At 42.0% G+C, this 13,819-nt stretch overlaps 1 protein-coding gene across 4 annotated transcripts in view; it reads left to right on the forward strand.

The window, feature by feature from the left end:
• Positions 1-13,819, forward strand: part of MICAL2 (microtubule associated monooxygenase, calponin and LIM domain containing 2) — a 219,064-nt gene that overhangs the window by 67,839 nt on the left and 137,406 nt on the right. The window lies entirely within an intron of this gene.

A 13,819-nucleotide genomic window follows, 5' to 3' on the forward strand; every position in this document is an offset into this window, starting at 1 on the left:
GCCCTGCGAGCGGGGAGGATGCTGAGAGACGGCGGAGATGCCGAGGGGAAGGAGCGGCGCGAGTTTCCCGCTCAGAGCCGAGACCTTCTCAAATGGGAAAGATCAAATCGGACAGATTTGATAGGAAGAGGACGGTGGGAGCTGCGTGGCACCTCCGCCGTGTGCTTTGCTTTCCGAGATGCTCTCGGCTCAGAGGGGTGACCTGCATCTGGCTGGCAGTAGTAGAATCGTAATAGAATCCACCCCAGTCGCCAACTTTGAAAGCTAGATACTTCTTTGTAATATCTTTGTGAATTTGGGCCTCAAACCAAATTCCCATAAGTTCCAGAAGGACTTGCACTCTAAACAGAATAACTGAGGATCAGAAGGAGTTTGTAGTATTGATCTCCTCTTCTGGTCATTTGTTCTACTGTTTTTATCTTGTATGATTAAAGCAACAGAGACAAACTCTACAATTTAAAAAAAAAAACAAACAAAAACAACAAACCAAGCTCATCTGCATTTAATATAAAGGAACCCTTGTAATCAGACTCTCTATACCAACTGTTTACAATGGGAAAAATATCATGTTTGTTGAAAATACTGCTTCTGTATAAAAGCAAGCTATGAATAGTAGGTTCTTATGTTGGACTGGAACAAAGTCTTGTCCAAAAGGATGTTAGGGAAGTAATGGATGCTAGAGAATGTTTTGGACTATAACAAATGTTTATAGATAAGGTGCAGCCCAGAGAGCTAAGCTTTTTCTGAGGCAAACTAACACAGCTAAAAGGCATCTCATATATAGCACAAAAAACATACATCACACAAGAACACATATGATCTTTTTGCCAAGGTATAATTTATTAATTTAGAAAGAACATAATGAGCCAGAATAATCTTAGAATATATACACACATAGTTAGAAAAAGCACATTTCAGAGCTATTACATGAAAGGAATTTGTAAGCCTTAAGTCAGTGTCAATACAAGCCCCTTGAGATGGATTGGAGGCAAAACCAGCCCCTGTCACAGGGAATGCACTCTTGTCAAAGGCATCATCTGATCCAGTGATTCTGGAGAATAGAAATCACCTTCTGCTTGGATGAGCTTGCAGACAAAAGGCCACGTTCCTGAGAGCAGCAGGGTAGGGAGTCGTACATCTTTGATTTATTTTTTTCCCACACATTGTTTATTCATTTAGATACAGTATATTATATTCTGTTGTCCATGTTTCAAACATCTGGGGTTTTGCATATCCATTTACCAATTTACTTAATAGTTCTCTTCCCTTTCCAACAATTGTAGTGTGGACAATCTATCAATTGGTCAGCAGCAGAAAAAAGGAATAGCAAGATGTTGTAAGAATGCTTTTCCACTCATATGAGGTTTTGCAGTATTGAAAATTGTGAATGTTGGGACAAAAACTTTAAGTTACTGGATTATTGTAAAATTTCCTAGTAGTTGGATTATTATATGTCAGGGGGTCATTAAACACTGACCTACCAGCACACAGCATGCCCTTGGCAGTTTCCTCAAGCACAGCCCTCATGTGGCAGCTGTACTTCACTCAGGAAAAACAGAATTACACTAATACAAATATTGTTCACTTTTAATGGCTCATTATTTAGCGAGGTAGCAGCTATCCATCTGAAACAGGAACAGACTTTGACCTCATTTTTATTGCTTTGTGGGCTGTATTTTCTTTTTAAGGTACTCCAGGTTTTAACTGGTGAGGGCCTAACTAATGCCCAGTGCTTTTTCCTTAGTGTGCCCTGCATTGTGTCAGCTCCTCATGACCAGATGGAGCAGTGAGTCACCTTCCTGACCTTATCAGAGCTGTGACAACAGGAGACCAGCTGAAACCTCTAACCTGGATCTGCTTTCCATCCAGCGCACAGAAATACAGCACATTGAATTTGCCCTGACTTGCACAGACTGCACAGCCTGGTAAGGGCTCTCCTCTGCTGCCACAAGAGCAGATCCTGTATGCAGGCAAGCAGCTGCACTCTGGTACCTGGCCTAGACACTTGAAATGCCTCTCCAAGACTTTGCCTCCATTTAAAAATAATGCTGTGGGGCATAAAGGCTCTGAAAGTTTTAAGAAAGTATTTATTTGTTTTTACTTGTAATGCATAAGTCCATGGCAATGGATGGGAATATTTTTGCTTCTCAAATGTATTGTCCATGTGCATTCAGATATGCAGATGTGGCACTCAGGGATGTGATTTAGTGCTGGGGGTGGCAGTGGAAAATTAACAGTTATTAAGGTCTCTTGTGATATTTTCTATATTTTCTGGGGTCCCCCTTTGTGGGGAGGAAAGATGAATCTGACTCCATGTTCTCAGAAGGCTATTATATTATATTATATTACATTACATTATATCATATCATATCATATTATATTATATTTATTATATTATATTATATTATATTATATATTATATTACATTACATTACATCATATTAGATATCATATCATATCATATCATATCATCATATCATATTATGAATGCTATACTAAAACTATATTAAAGAATAGAGAAAGGATACTAACAGAAGGTTTAACAAGACACTAATGAAAAACTTGTGACTTCCCAGAGCCTCAACACAGCTGGACTATGACTGGTCATTAGGTGAAAACAATTCACATGAAACCAATGAAACAATAACTGCTTAGTAAACAATGCCCAAACCCCATTCCAAAGCAGCAAAACACAGGAGAAGTGAATCAGATAATTATTGTTTTCATTTTTCTCCGAGGCTTCTCAGCTTCCCAGGGGAAGAAATCCAGGTGAAGGGATTTTCCAGAAAATACGACAGTGACAGTCTCTAAGTGACCTTAAGGATATTTTCCCTTACCAATGGTTCTCTGATTCTATACAGTCAGTTCATGCCTTAAAACTCCTGCATGCCATTTTGTTTTCAACTTCCCAGGAAGCACAGTATTATCTGATGAATGAAAAAGTTAATTCTCTTTACACAAGTGTGCACACGTTTTTCCTGGAGAGGGGGGAGAGTGTCAACTGACAATCCACAGCCACAAACACCCTCGTGAGGACTGTGGTAGTATTTCATGCTTTTAAGACTTTGTGGTTAAGAAAACTGGGAGTGGAATACAGAAGCTGGACCTCCTGATGTTTAGCAATACCATAAACATTTATGAAGTTAAGAGGAAAACAAAATTATATATTAAGTCATCAAAAACATAAGTTTTAATTCATTACAACCTAAAAAAATAGGTCTTTCTAATTAATACACGGTGAGTTTTATTATTCAAATTTTCTTATTTATTACATAGTCAAAACTTAGTTCAATATCATTGTCATTTCAAAATAAAGAAAAATGCAAACAAAGTGATAAAACCTTGTAGAAAAGCATTCATATACTCTGATTTCCCATTTGCTATTTTAAATGTTTTGAACTTATTTCACCTGTGTGTATCTAACATCACATTGTTAATTTCACAGAACCCAGAACAGAATCCGAGCCAAAATTAGGCATTGTACTTTCACAGGTTTCAGCAGATTTGCCATTATTTATACCCACGTAAGAGGAACAGCTCCAACAATTCCAGTTTAAAATTGCCTGCCATTATGAATTACGGTATTTTGTACATCTTTCCATTATGGAATTGAAGCTGGCTTAAATTAATATTCCTTCAAGAATGAGTATTGCTGCCTTTTTTCTATTTTTACTGTTTCATGGCACACAGTTTTTAATGGTTGTTATGGTGAATAAGTTTGTGTCTTACATGAAAGAGAACAGAAATCCCACAATAAAGGTTAGCCATTCACAGCTGGCTGCTTCCCTGAGGCTACAAAAACACATGAATCCTTCCTTTGCAAAGATCTGACTTTTAAAATCCATAAATCAAAGATGGTCTAATCCCTCTGCTCAAGGCAGGGCCAGTGCTCTGAGCTGACTGTGAATCTCCAGAGCTGCGAGAGCCAGTGCAAAGTCACTGCCACGCTGATATTTAACCTGCACATGGTCTTTGTCAAAGTACACAAGATAAAGCCAGGCAGTGCTTCAGAACAAAGAAATGCATTTCATTAAGGAAATCTAGGTGCCCTCTCCATCTTGACTGCTTGAGTTTGTGAATCATTACACAATCCATTTTTCTTGCATTAGCACATTTTTTTACTTTAGCACTTCTCTGGCTTCCTTTTTCCAGCTTTTTTTTTTTCCCAGTATTTTCCTGGCAAGATGCTTACATGAGTTCCTATTGAAATATGGAGGGCAAAGTTCATAATCTATAGGGAATATCATCTGCAAAAAAAAACCCTGAAGCACATCCCTCTGTAAGTTCACATTATCTGCAACCTATTGGAACTGTTACGCTTTTTCAAGTTTAACACAAGTTAATTATGTACAAAAAAGCAATTTTCTTTTCAATTCAGGATTTTTAAAAATTGAAAGTAATGGACTGGTAGCCTTTGCAGTTTTTGACATGAAAGTTTTATTTTTTATGTAAAAAAACCCCTAAATCTACTGAGATAACAGAATTGAAACAGAGTCATTTACAGGGAAAGGTTTTCATTAGCATCCGGATTTTAAAAAAAATCAAATACTTCTGCATAGTTCAATACAAGGGAGGATTCCACTTTTAATGGAGCCCTGTGTTTAAGAATCAGGAAGAATCAGGGGCAGAGGCAAAGACAAAACTGTGAAAATTAAAACAAGTCCTTTTGAAATGCTTGGATGCAAGTAGGCCAAAGTGCTACTGTGGAGTGAATTTTTGTGGTCACAGTAAAGGAACAGGGCCTGCCAACCCCATGCAAAAAAAAAACCCTAGGTGACACTGACTTCACAAAGGAGAGATAAAATGTGCTGGATAAAATGTGCTAGAGGAGCGGCATGTGGGTAGCAACGACAACAAGGATTGCTGCAAGAACTGTGAAAATAAACAAGCGATACCACGAAAGCCATCTGGCCAAAGCTCCTGGAACATGGAGCTTGTCATTGACCCTAAAATGCTGCTAGAAATGATGGTCAGAAAGTGCAAACAAGCAGCAGCAGGAGAGGCTTTGGCAGCAGCAGATGGTGCAGCCCTGCAGCTGGAGGGACACGGAGGCAGCTCGGGTGGGGCAGGAAGGATTGGCCATAAATGTTATCAGAACTCTGTGCCTGCAGCTGAGCAGGATCACCTGCTGCTGCACAGCCTGACTGACAAGCACTCAGCCTGGATTTGTTTTGCTTTAGGGCAAATTTGGGAGAGGGTTTTTTTTTTTTTAAAGGGTTTTTTTTAAGAAAAGCAGATTCAATTGGCCTTTCCCCCAACTGGTTTGGGAGAAAATACCTCCTTAGAGAAAAACCCTGTTTATTAAACAATAAAACCTAAACAATATCAAACACTAAAACCCCTTGCTGCTCCAAGAGAGATGACAGACTGAGAAAGTCCCTCCCCGGGGTGCAGCTCAGCTCCCTCAGGCTCTGCTCAGTCCCTCAGTGCTGGAAATGTCGACCTGTCAAGTCCTGCAAAAGCAAAGCCCAGTTTCTGATCCTGCTGTAACCTTCATCCTTCTGGGATGCATATGTGGTACAAAATTCACAGAAGTGGGTGGATTTGTGTGTATTTGCTGCATGGACTGGGTCAGTCATGAAAGAAAAAGGGTTTCACCCTAAGTTATCTACTTTGGCAGCACTGGAATATTGAATCCATTCAGATTATTTTTTTTTCCCCATTTCAGTCACAGTCTCTCTCTGGTTTCTCCTGGGACAATTGAAATGAGGGTTGGGCTGAAGCTGATCCATGGCACACACTGAGCTCACTGCTGGGCCTAAGCCTGCTCCGAACCGGCTCTGCTCTGAGATCACTGGTGTCTCTACAGCTGGTGAGAATGGCTTCTAAGTGACATTCAAAACTGTTGTAGGCTCTCAGAAGTTTGATTTAAACTATTTCCCTCTCTCCCATGGTGGGAATGATGTGGAAGGATAAAGATGTGCTGGTGTGATAAGGAGCTGTGAGAATGAGACTTGCTGTTGAGCAGCACAAAGCATGATAGTGGTAGCATTTTCATAAAAAGATAAGCGAAGGTCATACTTGCAGCGTGGAACACAACAAAGCTGTAACAAAAGCATTTTCTAGTTGCAATGTTTTTTTTTTTGTAAATGCCAGTGTTAAAGATGACTCATTATAAATGTTTGTCTTTACTCTTGTCTATAATTCATGTGCTGCTTTGGGCAAGCTCTCAGCTGCTGTGCACCACTCTCTTTCCAGCTCTTTCACTTTATGTATTGGAAAAGGGATCCCAGCATTGCACATGCATTAAGTTAATTTAGTTTTTGTTTTTTTTTTTTCTAAAGAACATGTAATTATCAATAAAATTAATTACATTAATTATAATTATCAAGAAAAGCCTTTAAAACAGAGCTTCTGATTATTTTCTTTCAATGGTGTGTAGTCAAACTGAGACACAAGATGCTCCCCCCAGCACCTGCTATTTTAAGTTAATTATTTTAAGGTAATGGGGTGTTACAGTTTGAAGAAGGAGCAATTTGCTGATAAAAACAAAAAGAGACTGGGCAAACACTTCACTGAAAACATGATGTTACAAAGGGCACCTTGCTTTAAAATAAAAATTTTATTTAGGTTGTCTTGGACAATGATTTCCGGCAGTTCCACTGGGTTTTGTCACCAATGCTGGAAAGTTGTCCAGAATTAAACTTGCATGGATTACTGGCTGATGGCTTATTTCAGAAAAACTGCAGGCTGTGGATGCAGTGCCAGTTTTCTTACTTGTGCTGTGTACAAGCAAGCAGATGGGATTGTAAGTTGGGGGGTTTTATACATACTCTACCTTAAAGCATGCCTCCAATTTGCCATTTGAGACACCTCTGAATGAACAAAATAAGAGGGGGACAAAGAAAGCACTTCAGAGAATCCTAATTGCACCTGACACTAAAAGAAAAGCTAGTTGTGTCACCAAAATACAGCAGAGAGCAAGGAGTTAATTTGTTCTGATGGATCATCCCTACATACTTTTCCCAGCCACCAGCTGAGTTATTTCTCAAATGCCAGCCAAGAGCTGCTTGCAGCTGGCAAAACCCCACAGTTATCAGTGTGATGGAAAAGAGGTGAGGCCAAAAAACCCGAGCAGTGTGTCCCTGTTGATAGTGAGGTGTGGGTTCCTGTGCTCTTATCCAGTTTGTGGGTGTGAGGGAATGATAAATGGTTAACAAAGAGGACATTTAGGGAATAAATAGTTAACAAAGATAACATTTCTGCAGTGATTCAGCTCGGTGGTATTTGTGATGACTTCCTAGGTCTCTGGAATCTGTTTTGTGCTGTGGAGTGTGTGAAGTTCATGCAGGACCTGTGGAGTACAACCTGGTTTCCCTGAGGCTCACAGAAAGAGCATTTTAATTGGAAGTGATTTCAAGAAACACCAAACAATTTGTTCTTCAGTTATGTTGGGTATGACACATTAGGAACACAGAGAGGCAGAGAGAGCACAGATTAAATACTGGTAAAAGAGGACAGAAATATTTAAAAATCACGACTATGTGTGCTCAGTCTGGAGGAAAAGGGGCTGAGGGGTGAGTTTGTCACTCTCTAGAGCTGCCTGAAAGGAGGCTGTGGCCAGGTGGGGACCAGCCTCTCCTCCCAGCTGGTGACAGGAGGAGAGGACATGGCCTCAAGCTGCACCAGGGAGGTTTAGATGGGATATCAGAAAACAATTCAGACCACCCAGGGAAGTGGTGGAATTGTCATCCCTGAAGGGATTTAGAGGATGTGTAGATGTGGCATTTAAGGACATGGTTTAGTGGGATTTGCCAGTGCTGGGTTAATAGATGGGCCATCTTAGAGGTCTTTTCCAGCCTAAATGGTTCTATGAATCTTGCAAAGAGAAAGTGATCTCTAGCAGATCCCCAAATCTGTGCAACATAGAGTGAAAATAAGGTACATTCCCATGTTCTGATGCTAGCACCTGTGAAGGAAAAAGGACCTCATAAATCTCAACATTTCTGTAGTTTCTTATTATCAGAATAAGTGACAACTCCATGCAGACCTTGTTCCCATTGCACCGATTGTCACAGACTGGAAAACACTGGGCTGCAGAAAAGGATTTACACATACACAAAATGCAAGTTTCTGATTTTCAAGCACACCTTTTAGAAGTATCCTGCAAATACTTCTGAAATGTAAAACTGAGTTTAAACCTTGTCTTAACAAAAATCAGAAGGCCATTGAAAAACGAATCTGTGCCCAAAGTCTCACGTGTCTGAGATGCTTAACTTTCAAAGGGTGTAGAACTTACTCCAACTAAGGAGCAGGGGGATTTTCACTCCATTTAGGCTCTGGAATGCACCTACATGTGCAAGTGTGTGTGTGCCCATATGTGTGTGTGTGTGCTCGTGTGTGTGTGTGCACAGGCACACGCTCATCTGGTCTCATGTAAAAAGAAAAAAATTATTTGTATTGGCTGCTCTTTAACCAGAAAGCCTGCCCCAAGCTGAATTAGTTACTGCCCTGAATTAGTACTTATAATGAATTAGGGCTGGTCCAGTCCAAAAGGGGAGAATCAGAAAGGTGAATGAGCTGGTCCAGTCCCAAAGGGGAGAGTCTGAGAGGTGAATGAGCTGATCCAGTCCCAAAAAAAGAGAATTAGAGAGGTGCGTGAGCTGATCCAGTCCGAAAAGGAGAGAATCAGAGAGGTGAATGAGCTGGTGCTGGTGCAAGCACTCTGAGCCCTGCCCAGAGCCAGGAGTGTCCTGTGGAAATGTCCCCATCTAGTGGGGTTCCCGGGCTGAAAGCACACCAGGACACTGCTTCTACAGCAGTTCCGCTGTATCTGTTATTTTCCTCAAGGGAAATGAAGTTAGGAACCTCCTACTGTCTGCAAAACTATTTCCAATTTTACATGGGCATTCCAAAACCACGGACAATGGTTAGTGTGGAGTTTTCATCACAGACTGCTCTGCTTTTTTTCACTGCAGAGTTCATTATCCCTAAAACCCACAAAAATATCTCTGATGGTTTGTCCAGAAATGTTCTGAATCCGTTTTAAAATAAATAAAAAACACTGAAAAGTTTTCAGGCTTGACATACTCTGCCCACAATTAATGCTGTTCTCAGAATATATTTTACATAAGAGGAAGGAGTTTATTAGGGTTTGAGAGCTGCTATGTTTGTACTTACTTGTTACTGTGTTCAAGACAAATTCATGTGAAAAGATGAAAATGCAGTATTATCCTAAAATGAAACATAGCTACAAAATTCTGCATCTACTCCCTCCCCTATCTTTTGAGAGAGTTGTTCTTAGCTAATGGGGGGGAAAAAAAGGTTTTTTCTTAGACCCACTAAAATTAGTAGGAGTTTTGACATTAATAGTGTTAGGGCTTAGAGAGGAATATTTCAGGAAGGAAAAGAGCACGACAAAAATGGCAGTACATTCAGTCCCACAGAAAGTACAGTCAGCAATGGTTACCCAATTAATGCTTTCTTACTTGTCATTCTCAGAAAGGATTAGTGGCTGCAATGGTGTCATAGTTATTTTAGAATGGTTGAATAATGGCATCTAACTAATCAGATGCCTGCTGCTGATATTTGTCAGCAAGGCTTCAGGTCCTCCACCATCCCATCCAGGCTAGGCATTTCTGCCCTAAATCCAGCACACACCCCAGGCAGAAATTGAGAAGGTTTTCTGGAATGAACCATATAGCACCTCATGTGGCTGGAACTGTAAACAGTCTTTATCTTTCTTGTCACATCTTTTAATGCTGATCCTGTTATCAACACACAGAACATACCTAGTTTTATACACACACACATGTTCCTAAGAACGGGTAAGGTCCTTCCCCTACAAACACGCTTATGAGTACATATTGCTTACTCATGTTTTTCCTTCTCACCAAAATCTCCCTCAAAACGTTTTCCAGTGCCCAAGGTGTTGTTTTAACCTGCAGGTTTGAGCTCTGTGGCTGTGAAAGCAGGGGATTAGTATTAGCTCAAGGCAGGCACCATGGGGACCGGTGCCATGCATGTTTCTCTGGGTAGCTCTGCCAGTGCACATCAATCTTGATCTGCAGCATTCCTGCTATTCCAGTCCTGGGCCCTTCTTGTGCCAAATTTTATAGTTTATTTGTTTACAGCTACAGCAGTGCTTGCAGTGAGGCAGAAGTTACTGTGAATAGCTGTTGTGCATTTTCAGCTTTCACCTCTTCCTCTGCTGGCTGGGTCGGTCTCCTCCTCGTGCCTGCTATGAAGGGAAGGGCCCAGACACGAGGCTGGCTGGCACTGCACTAATCCCATGATTCTACATGATCTGGATGCCAAAAGCAGAGAACCCCGAAGTTAATCATTGCTTATGATGACTGACTCAGCCTCTCTAATCCTTTTCCATCCCCAGTCCTTGTCACAGTGCCACTTGACCTGTTTCCTCAGGGCTGCAGAGTGGGGTGTGTGCCTGCAGCTCAGCCTGAGGAGGGGAATGTCGCCACATTTCTCCTCACAGGGAAAAGCAAGGCACAGTTCTTCCCAAGGATTTCTGGGTTTCACATTCTCTGAACCTCAGAGAAAGAAAAAAACACAATTCTTATCTCATTTGAGATGCTTGAGCACGTCCAGAGGAGGGCAACAAGGCTGGTGAGGGGCTGGGAACACAAACCCTGTGAAGAATGTTTGAGGGAGCTGGGGTTGTTTAGCCTGGAGAAGAACCTCATTATTCTGTGATTATTCTGTGATTCTGTGAATCTTTGCTGTGCCTGTGTTGTGCCACAGCAGAATGCAATGTGGAGACTGTTCACCCACAGTGAGGGTGTTCTGTTCCCTTGGCCTGTCAGGGCCAGGTGTGTGTGTGTGTGTGGGGACTGTGGGTGACAGCCACGAGATTCTGGGCACTGTGAGCAGAGTCAGTGCTTGGCAGATTCAGTTTAGATGTAATATAATGTAATATAGTATAGAATAATATAGCATAATAAAGTAATAAATTAGCCTTCTGATATCAATGGAGTCCTCCTCATCATTTCCTTCCTTTGTCGGGGGTGCCCTGCAAATTTGACAGGGGAAATCATCCTGAAAACTTCAGGGTGACACCAAGAGTCACTGTGAGGAGGGACAGTGACACTGAGCTCCCTGGACATAAAACTTGTCCTCTCATGCAGCTGCTCACCCCTCTCTCGCTGTGCTTGCAGCAGAACCACCTCACCTTCCAAAGCAGAGAGGAGGGCCCAGTTCCAGACAAATCAGACATTTGTGTGCAGGAGTTTTGGCTCCAGCACCGGGAGGAGAGATGCAATCTCCTGCCACCACCACACCTGTTCTGAATCTGCAGGAGGTCACTTCAATTTCCTTTCATGGCATTTATCAACCCTGGCAGAGGGAGAAGGGCAGCAGAACACTGCTGGACAACTGATGAACACATGATGATGATGAACATGTGATGTACTGTTCTTCACTGAAGACTGAGGTTGTGCATCCCTCAGCTCACACACTTCTGGTACATCCTGTGTACAGAAAGAAATGGAATGATGTGTTTTGCTCCTTCTTTACTCACCTTATATATTACACTGAAGAAATGAAACATGCCAAGTACTTGTAAGAGTAAAAAAATGTAAATTATTTGGCCTTTGTAAACAATCCTGTGAGCTGATATGTTGATTTCTAACAGCTTTCCTCTGTTCTTGCAGGGTCTGAACAGAATCTTTTCCTCTGTTTCTTGCAGGGTCCCCTCCTTGTGCAGAAGGGACCAGCTATTTATACATTACCAGCAAGGCAAAATAAAGTATAGAACTATAAACCACAGGATCACACTGCTGGTATTTCCAGTTTTAAGCAGTACAAAAAATAATTCTCGATTTTAGTTCCTTGGAACATCCAGCTGGTGGTGCCAAATAGTAACTGCAAAGGAGATTTTTTCTGTATTTTGAATGCTTGGAATACAAATTGTTTGGATAAAGTCTTAGACTCTTCTTAGCAACTGTCCCTCTCACTCACAGTGAACTTAGCAGGTCAGCTTCTAAAAGTCAACAGTTGCGTGTTTATGCCTCACACCAAGGGACATGACCCCTTCTACTCTGATTTATTTGAAAGCTTACTCCGTGCATGGGCTGTAGAAGATGCAAATACATGTACATGATCATAAGCAGTGGAAAATCAGGCCCAGGACATTTTGGCCTGGCATAATATGTTTATTACTTCATAAATCACAGGAAACCTTAAGAACACACACACCTGTTTCCCTGGGTGCTGAGTATCTCTGTACCTGGCATTTATAACTTACATGCTCTGATGTCCTGTCCAGGCTCCTCAAGAGTCCAGCCTGCTGATGAGTCAGCTTGTGACCTTCTTTTTCTGTGAAGTCCAGTAGTTAAAAGTATTTAGCTTGGAAGAAGATACCTGTTTTCAAATTTAAAAAGAGGCGCAAGGGGGAAGCGGTGAAGGAACACCGTGTTACGTTTCACTGGCCAAACAGTGACCTGCAAAATGTGCTGGTGAGAACAGAAAATGTAATGCACCATTGGCTGCAGCCACAGTTTGTTTTCATTCTTTTTGCTATCTGATGATAAGGGTTAAAGCAGGGGGAAGGGAGTGCTAGCCTGAAGTGCCACCTTTCCTGTGGCTCCCTGCCACCTAAGTCGGGGCTGATTGGCAGGGGTCGTGTTCTTTGCTGCCAGGCACGAGGCAATGAGGAATAAACTGCAGGAGGGCTGGTTCTTACAGCAGGTCATACTCAGGGCTGGTTCAGGGAGTGCTTTGCCCTGTTCTGCAGGGTGCCACTGCTGCCATGGGCCTCCTGCTTCCCGCTGGGAGATTGCAGCGTCTGCTGCTTGCACAAGCCGCGCTCTGCTGAGCGAGGCCAGGCAGGAGTGTCACCAGGGAAAGTGTCACAGGGGCGAGTCAGTGATGTGGAGAGTGACACAAGCCAGCCATGCTGCCTTACCTGGAGCCCAGAGGTGCTGGACTCGTGGCCCATGCAGTTCATGCAGTCATTTTCCAGAGAGCAGCTTCTGTATCTTGGGCCACTGACACAGAGCAAGAAAATTGTGGGAACTCAGCACATCACTCCCGATGTCCAGAGTTACCGAGACAACCCTTGGGGGGCTCGGAGATCCTGGAATGCTGCCAAAAGTACCTGGTGACTTGACTTTGACCCTTCGAGGGATGTGCCACCTGTTTGAGGACATGAGAGTCACTTGGGAATGAATGGTGTAAGAATGATGTATTTACAGAATGAAATATAGATTTTAGGGTTTTGGTTATGGAGACAAGATGGAGGGATCAGGGCGTGTCTTGTCCTTCTTCTTTCTTCTTCTTGTCATCCATTCTCTGTGGTGATGTTGGCACTTTGGGATTGCTCCATGGTGAAGGTGCACTTGCTAATATGGGTGAAAGGTATTGGGAAATAAAGGTAAATATGATGTACGTAGTTTTTAGTATAAAAATAGATGACAGCCCAGTGGGAGGCCAGAGTGCCCTTGGCTGCCTTGCTGGTCAGACCTCTGTTGGGCTGAAAGAAAATTCTATAGATAAGAAATAATAAAAAATCCAAAGACTGAAAATCTGAAGAGTCCAGACTCATCCTTTGAAGCGTGGGCTGTCCCAGACCCATCCTATGCGTGTCTGGGCAGAGACAAACAGCCGATCTGAACAGAAAATGGCATGTGCTGAGGGAACACTGAGAAGGACCTGGCTCCAAAGGTGTAAGATTCCCACTTGTCCACTTTCCATAATAATTCCTTACTTGATTCCCGGGATGAAGACACTTCAGTACGGGTCTTTATGGTAAAATCATGACACAAAAAGGAATATCAATTACATTGTAAAGAAAAAAAATGTGTATGATTTCTGGTGCAGTAAAATCAATCAGTATTTTAAAACATACTGTGCAGTAGAGATA

This window comes from Zonotrichia leucophrys, chromosome 5 (assembly GCF_028769735.1).
Source record: "Zonotrichia leucophrys gambelii isolate GWCS_2022_RI chromosome 5, RI_Zleu_2.0, whole genome shotgun sequence".
Lineage (NCBI taxonomy): Eukaryota > Metazoa > Chordata > Aves > Passeriformes > Passerellidae > Zonotrichia > Zonotrichia leucophrys.